The following is an 8,184-nucleotide window of genomic DNA, read 5'->3' as shown; positions in this document are numbered from 1 at the left end:
TCAAGAAAGATTTCAAAATGATGTTGGTGCAGTCTACGTTAGTTGGACTCGGAAAAAAAAAGAAATGAATGATGAAATAAAAATAAAAACTCTAGTGATCTTTTTGAGTACCTACCAAAGGTTTTGAGATGAAAGTGGATTTAGTTTCGAGCTATACAATTAGAAGGATCTTACTTGACCATTGAAGTAGCACTTAGTAGTTTATGACTTAGTATTCTTTGTAAGTGGAGTGATTAGCATCTAGAGCTGTACTGATTGAAGTCCTCAGGCTAGACCAGATTGGGGCAAATGAGATATAAGATTCACTAACACGGCACAGACATATAAGGGGTGAGACAGGATATTTTTATTATGCTTATTGACTATAACTTAACATCTATGTATCATTGTCCATTGCTTTTGGAGTCTTATATTTGCTTGATGCTAGAGGTAATGCATTTAGCCACTTTTAATTCTCTTTGTTTTTCATGAGTTGATTGCTTGTGGACAAGCAACACTTAAGTGTGGGGTTATTTGATGAGTGCCTAAATGTAGGTGTTTTCATATATATATCGTATTCACTTAGCATTTTGCATGTATTTTGTGAGGTTTGATGTCTGTTTAATGCTTAATTGTCTACTATTTGCTTTGTAGGGCATAAGGAAGCCATGAAGAACAAGAAGATATCATTTAGGCAAAAAGACAAGAAAGTAGGAATTTCATACCACCCCCCATACTACCCAGTATGGGGGCCGTATGCACTATAGCAATGGAATGATTTGGAGTTATCTGCCCAGATTTCCATACTACCCAGTATACGGGGCCTTATGCACCCCGTATGAAACGCGAATCTTGGGCTTTTGACTGCTATCCGACCCCCATACGATCCCTATATGGCCCATATGTCGTGGGGGGTATAAATACTGACTTTTAGGGTAGAACAAAAGTCTTTTTGCTGGGCTTATTTTGCGATAGAACTTGAGAGGTTTTGGGCAGCCTTGGGAAGAAGAAGAAGGGCAAGGAAGCTAGGCGATCATTCAAGGCCAAGGTCCAAGACTCTCAAGGCAAGAAGGCAACATCATTGAAGGGGAGATCTACCTTGATTTGAAGGAAGGAGACCCGCGGCTATAGGAAGCGTTATTCGGCATTCCTTTGGTGGGGAAAGCGTCATTCGGCATATATTCTACCTCCTCCTCCACCATTTCATCTAGGGAGTGTCACTTATGCTTTTCTTTTGTGTTTCACTTGATTGTATTGCTTGTTGTGGGATGATGACACACTAGAACCCCAAGGCCAACGGGTGTTGGTGAACCTTGGGGGGTTTTATCATGTATTTTGGATGATTACTTGTTAAATCCATGCTTGGGTAATTTTGAGATTTAATCCATTGTTTTCATGCTATGTGCTACACTAAGGAGAAATCCGTAGCTCTTTTATGAGTGATGCATGTAGATGTGACTTGCTCGCATGTATTAGATCATGAATGGATTAGAAGGGGATACTTGTATCATCAAGCCGAGAAATTGGGTGTTTGGTAGCCCTCCATGTAGGTTTAAGCCGAAGAAGAGTAGGCTTACTCCTAAGTGAGATTTCCTCGTACTTAATGCAATCGTAGGAATGTCGATTTGGAAGAAATTCCTATCTATGTTCGTATGGGATTAGGGTTCAATCGCCGAGAAATTGTGGTTGTTCTAATATTGGAAACTAAAGGTCCATTTTACCCTTGCATCTTTTATTCATCATCCATGTTTCATGATAACACCCTCAAGGGGATCCTGACAAGGTCCCCTTGCGTATATCCCGCAAGTGCACGGGTTTGTCGAAGTAATAATCCCGGGTGAGTGGGTATCGAATCCACTGGATGTAGAGAATAAAAACACTTAATTCGCTTCTTAGCTATGTGAAAGATCAGTAGTGATAATTGTGACAATGATTCAATTCTCAAAAGTAAAAGCAACAAGTAAAAGAGCACGAGTAAAGGAGGAGGTAAGGCAATCGATAAAGATGGGGTAATAGGATAATGTTCCACCTAGGATAATTATTTCAAGTGCAAGAACCCTCTATTATGCTTCCTAATCAATGCAATGGTGAGTCATGGAAATCCTTAATTACATAGTCCCAAATCTAAGGTCAACTATTCCTAACTCTATACATGTCCCGGAGGAGAGATTAGATAATCTCTCAACCTCGCACTCACATAGAGTTGCAATGAGCTCTAGGGATTCCAAAGTGATAAATCTCTTCCTAATTACAGACCTAACCCTTTGGTCTAGGTGCAAGATCCCAAACCACAATTAAGCCCTAGATACTAAGATCACCTCAACGCTTCACTTCGTTACACGCGCAACTAAGCCCCGGCAGAAATTCATCCCTTAGACCATTCACTCTATTATGGCCGCAAAGAACTCGAGGAACGGAGGTGGAATCTATCACGTCGGAGGAGGGAAAGGGATGCTCCTGTACCTCTCGACTCACCCTCTCAACCCTCTCCAACCTAGCTTTGTCTAACGCTCGTGGTGTGTCACTCACTCACAAGGTTATCAATGAAAACTCTCAACCCTAGTGTCACTCTAGGGGAAATGTTTATACAATCAAGCATTCAAGGTTGGAACTCACAATAAACATCAATTAATTGAAAGCATAATAAAGAGATTCAATGAAACAAATACATCCTAGGTTTCACAAATACCCAAGTACCCACTAGGGGTTTAGCTCTCCATGGAGCTAAGTACAATCAAAGAAATAGAATGTAAAAGCAATGAATCCATAGAAAACCCCTTCGATGGTCATGTCGATGGTCTTGTGGAGAGTCCTCTACTCGTCGCAAGGGATCCTTTGTCCGGCATAGGATACAGCTCGCCGGATCGGTGCTGACGAAAGCTCTCCCAATAACCTTCTTCCAAATGACGCGAGATGTCGGAGCCATAGAACCTCTCCAAAACCCTAGCCAATACCCCTCAAAACCCTAGCCGAAGCCTTCTCTCTTGTTTGGGAAAAGGTGGAGAAAAGAATACTGAAATCGGGGCTGAATCGGCTTTAAATAGGGCTGGAATCGGGTGACCACAAGGGCCTGTGGATTCTACACCCGCCCATGTGGAATTTTCACACGGGCGTGTATAATTTCCACACGCCCGTGTGGATTATCTGAATTCCTATTTTGTCTGCCAGCTGTGAACAATGCTACTACAGTACTTTGCTGCAATACTGTGCTACAGTATCCGGCCTGAATAGCTTCCAGAATCCATACTTTCATCGGGGTAACGCAAACGGGCACACGTTCACGTCGTGGATCACTTGCTTCTTCAATGATAGACAAGTTGGTGGAGCTCTTGTTCTATGTGCATAAGTCGGAATGCTCGAGTGTGACTGCCCTTATGCCCCTCCAAATGGATGTGCCAACTAGAGTACGAGGAGGTTGGCACACACTCTAGCATCTCACACCCGACCTATGTCTTCGCGTTTGACCCTTAGCAAGATTTCCTCCAAAATTGGTGCATTACGATCCACATTGGCTTTTTTCCTTCATAATCGGCCTCACAACCTTACCTTCACGAAAGTAATATAAAAACACACATATTAGTGTAAAAACCCGAGAAAAGTAATGCTCAGATCCGCATCCATTGGCCTTTGCATTACATTTAGTTTCTTCCTTGCTTATTGCTTGTTCTCTCTAATTTGTTGATAATCTTGTTTTAGTTTTAATTGCACCTAGTAGAGTAAATTCCCTCACTTGAGATCTTAGGCTAAATAATAGCTCGAGAAGGAGTAATAGGAGATCCTTAGCCCCATGGAATATCACCCCCACAGCTCTCTCGAGCTTCTCAAAGTGATCCTGGGCTTGAGATGGTGAAAACATGCGCACGGGGTGTGGGTCCTCTATCACCAGAGTTGCCTCGGTCTCTATAGGTGCTGACTGAGGCTCGGGGCCAGGCTGGGAAGCTTCGGCATCATCACCCTCCTTCTCGACTATCTCGGGGGTCAGTAGAACCAGAGCATAAACCCCTGTCTGAACCCTACGGACCATGCCCATCAATCTCATCATCTCCAGGCTCAGGGGCACAGGTATACTCGTCTTCTCGGCCCCACGAATCACGCCCAAGAGACCCATACCCAGAGCTAAGCTCGTAATGTATGGACCCGAGAAGATCACTCCCAATCTGGCATACTGGCCCTGATGTCGTATGTACTCAGCGATGATGTGCCCTAGATGGATCGGTGTGCGCTGCATCATCGAATACAAGTACAGAAGCTCCTGTCGGCTTAGAACGCTAGTACTATCACCACAGCTATTCACCGATCTGCTCATGATGGCATGTAGATAATGGTACGCAGGTCGGGAAAGGGACGTGGCCTTGGACACCCCCGGCTCATACTGGCCTTGACCACATAATGCTCTGTAAGCTCTCTGTGTGGTTAAAGCTCCGGGATAATCCGTCGGTAACTGAGAGTATTCCTCAGTGTCTCTAAACATGTGCCCATTTGCGTTACCTCGATGAAAGTATGGATTCGGGATTATTTCAGAACAGCACTATAGCAGGGTACTATAGGAAAACATTGTAGCCAAGATACTATAGCAGCACTGATTACAGCCACCCGAGAAAATAGGAAAATAGAGAATCCACACAGGCGTGTGGAAATTCCACACGCCCGTGTGAAAAATCCACAAGGGCGCCCACATTAGCTTGTGGATTCCCGATTCCAGCCTTTAAAATCCGATTTCAGACCCGATTTCAGCATTCTTTTCTCCATCATTTCCCCATCTTGAGAGAGGGTGGCGGCTAGGGTTTTGAGAGGCATTGTCTAGGGCTTTGGAGAGGTTCTACAGCTCTGACATCGCATGCCATTTGGAAGAAGGTAAGTGGGAGAGCTTTCATCGGTACCGATCCGGTGAGGTGTATCCTAGGCCGGACAAAGGGACCCTTGCGACGAGTAGAGGATTCTCCAGAAGACCATCGCCACGACTAGTGAGAGGGTTTTTCTATGGATGCTTTGTTTTTACATTCGATTTCATTGATTGTATCTAGCTCTATGGAGAGCTAAACCCCTAGTGGGTACTTGGGTATTTGTGAACTATTGGATGTATTCATTTCATTGAACCTCTTTATTATGCTTTCAATTAATTGATGTTTATTATGAGTTCCAATTTTGGAGACTTGATTGTATGAATACTCACCTAGAGTGACACTAGGGTTGAGAGTTCTTCTTGGTAACTCTTGTGAGTGAGTGACATACCATGAGAGTTAGACAAAGCTAGATTGGAGAGGGTTGAGAGGGTGAGTCGAGAGGTAGTGGAGCGTCCCTTTTCCCCTCCGGTGTGATCTATCTTACCTCCACATTCTAAGAGTTCTTTGCGGGCATAGTAGAGTGAATGGGCTAAGGGATGACCTTCCACTGGAGCATAGTTGCGACTGCAACGGAGTGAAACGTTGAAGTGATTTTAGCATCTAGGGCTTAATTGTGGCTAGTGATCTTTGACCTAGACCAAAGGGTTAGGTCTATACATAGGAATAGGGTTTATCACTTGGAATCCCTAGAGCTCATTGCAATTCTATACGAGTGCGAGGTTGAGGGGTTATTCAATCTTTGCTCTAGGACATGTATAGAGTTAGGCATGGTTGGCCTTAGATTTGGGATCATGTAATTAAGGATTTCCACGACTCATTGTTGCATCAATTAGGAAGTATAATAGAGGGTTTTTGCACTTGAAATGATTGTCCTAGGTGGATCAATATCCGGGTACCCCATCTTTATCGTTTGCCTTACCTTCTCCTTTACTTGTGTCTTCTATCTTGGCTTTTTTATTTTTGTTATTTCATATTTTGTCACACTTATCACTATTTGTCTTCCACATTAGTTAAGAAACAACTCAAGTGTCTTTATTCCCTACTTTCTGTGGATACGATACCCACTCATTTGGAATTATTACTTCGGCACCCGTGCACTTGCAGTTTACACGCATATACGGACGTGTCAACTACTCATTCATTAAATCATGTGAAAACTCAACTTCAACGCTTAATGGACTATTTTAGCATGTTCTTACTTGAATTTTGTTGAAAAAATTAGATGTTTGTTTTGTTTGTGCATTGGGGGTGGAAAGAGCTACCATCTATGAAGTATGAAGGTACTATCATAAGTCAGATACTAGTTATTCCCTAATGACAGATAGAGCTATCTTATAGGATGAGTGTAAAGCTACTACCTTGATTGAAAGAGCTACCACCTCGAAAGTGTGAAAGCTACCTTGGCGGCAGCTTTGGAAAGGGCTACCTTAGAGAATGTATGAAGCTACTACCTTCCCTTGTTGATTTCAAATAAGTCCTTGTTAATAAGAACTTTGAGGAGTACATGTCGGGTTGACTTGAGTGAGTTTACACAAAACTTACATAGTATCAGGTTTGTTGTCCTTTTTAATCCAAGTTTTTCGGTAAAGCAATGACTTCACTTATTCGGTGTTTAAATTTTTAAAATGCCTCTTTTGCATTTTGACAACGCCCCTTGCTTATGTCCCACAAGTGCACATCTTTGTCAAAGTAATAAATCCCAGATGAGTGGGTATGGTATCTGATAAACGTCTAAAAGTACGTATTTTTGCATGTATTTGTTTTGTATTATTCTTTACATTTATTTGTTGAATCGATGCCCTTTTGATTTAAATTGTGCTATTTTTGTATTTCAGGCCTAATAGAAGCCCTGGGGGACTCCACGGCGTGATTGGGAATGAATTCAACATCGAAAACGGCATTTCTGAGCCTAGGATTACTATAGCACAGTACTGTAGCGGTTCACTGGAGTAGTTACTATAGCTCATCACAGGCTTCTCGGCAGAATACTGGAATCCCGAGGGGTCGGCATATGGCCGGTATACTAACCCAGTTTACCCATTGGGATTTGGGTGTTTAAAGGCTAAAATGGGGGATCTTCATGAATAGGAGGCTAGGGTTTTGAAAACCACTTCCACACCACGTTGAACCCGGGCTTTTGGAGGGCAAAAAGAGAAAATCCGAGCATTCCTCAGCGTGGAGAGCAACATTTAGGAGGATCCACTTCAAGGACTTCATTGCTTGGAGGTTGAAGACAACGGGAAGCCACCCCTTCAAGTGGCGTCCTCGGAAGGCTTTCTCTGGGGATTCAAGCGTCATTCAATCTTCACCTTTTGATGGAGTGTTCCTCATGTTGCCTTTTAGTTGTTTGTATGGATTGTTTTATTGCTTTGTTGAACATGAACAACTAAACCCCAAGGTCACCGGATGTAAGTGAACCTTGGCGGTGAACTTGTGATGTTTTGGATTATTTGAGTAATTTATGCATAATTGGATTGTTGTGATTCTTGTTTGGTGTTCTTGATTGTTTTGGTACATTTGATAGAGTGATGTATCAAATTCTTGGTAGCACTTTGTAGCATGACCATTGCCTTAGTGCTAGACTCCACCAAACTTGGAAGGAATTATTGTATAAATACATCGTGACCAAGGGTTATTTGTACCCCTCCATTCCTAGGGTTGAAAACTACTAGTGTTTCTACCCTAACTTGTGAAAACCATCATCCTCCTTGCAACCGTGTGGGAAGTTAGGTAGAAGGAATTCCTTATTCAATACTTGCATCGGGTTAGGGGTCAATTGCCGTGACCATTGGGTTGACCTAAGTTTTGGTTTTCTCGGTCCAACTAGACACATGCTTAACTTTTCGAATATCCTACTCACTTTAGTAACCCCTTTGGGGACCCACATCCGTGACCATTTTCTAACCTTTAGCATTTCCCGTGTTTTGATTTTGTCATACTTCTTAAGATTTTCTCTTGCTTTTCATTTTCGCTTTCTCCTCCTTTCTTTTCTCTTGAATTTGAATCAGTGAGCTAAACAACAAGTAAGAAGTGAGTAAAGTAGCTCCTCGGGCACGTTGGGAATACAACCTACTCATGTGTGCACGAGTGGTTTATTACTTGACGACCCCATGCGCTTGTGGGTGTTCACTCTCTGTGTCAATCAAAGTTTTTGGTGCCGTTGCCATTGACCCCACTGAGGAATATTTGGAAAGCTTTAAACCTGTTGATTTAGTATTTTCTTTTCCTTTTGTTTTCACTCGTTTGTTTTGTTTTTATGTTTTTCTTGTTCTTGGTTGTTGACCCTTTACTAATAGTCCATCTTTGTGTTTCTTGCTGTTAACTAACATCTTGACTCGTCAATCCGTGTAGGTACACATTT

This window comes from Dioscorea cayenensis, chromosome 3 (assembly GCF_009730915.1).
Source record: "Dioscorea cayenensis subsp. rotundata cultivar TDr96_F1 chromosome 3, TDr96_F1_v2_PseudoChromosome.rev07_lg8_w22 25.fasta, whole genome shotgun sequence".
NCBI lineage: Eukaryota > Viridiplantae > Streptophyta > Magnoliopsida > Dioscoreales > Dioscoreaceae > Dioscorea > Dioscorea cayenensis.
The sequence above is the reverse complement of the archived record's forward strand: the minus strand, read 5'-3'. Positions refer to the sequence as shown.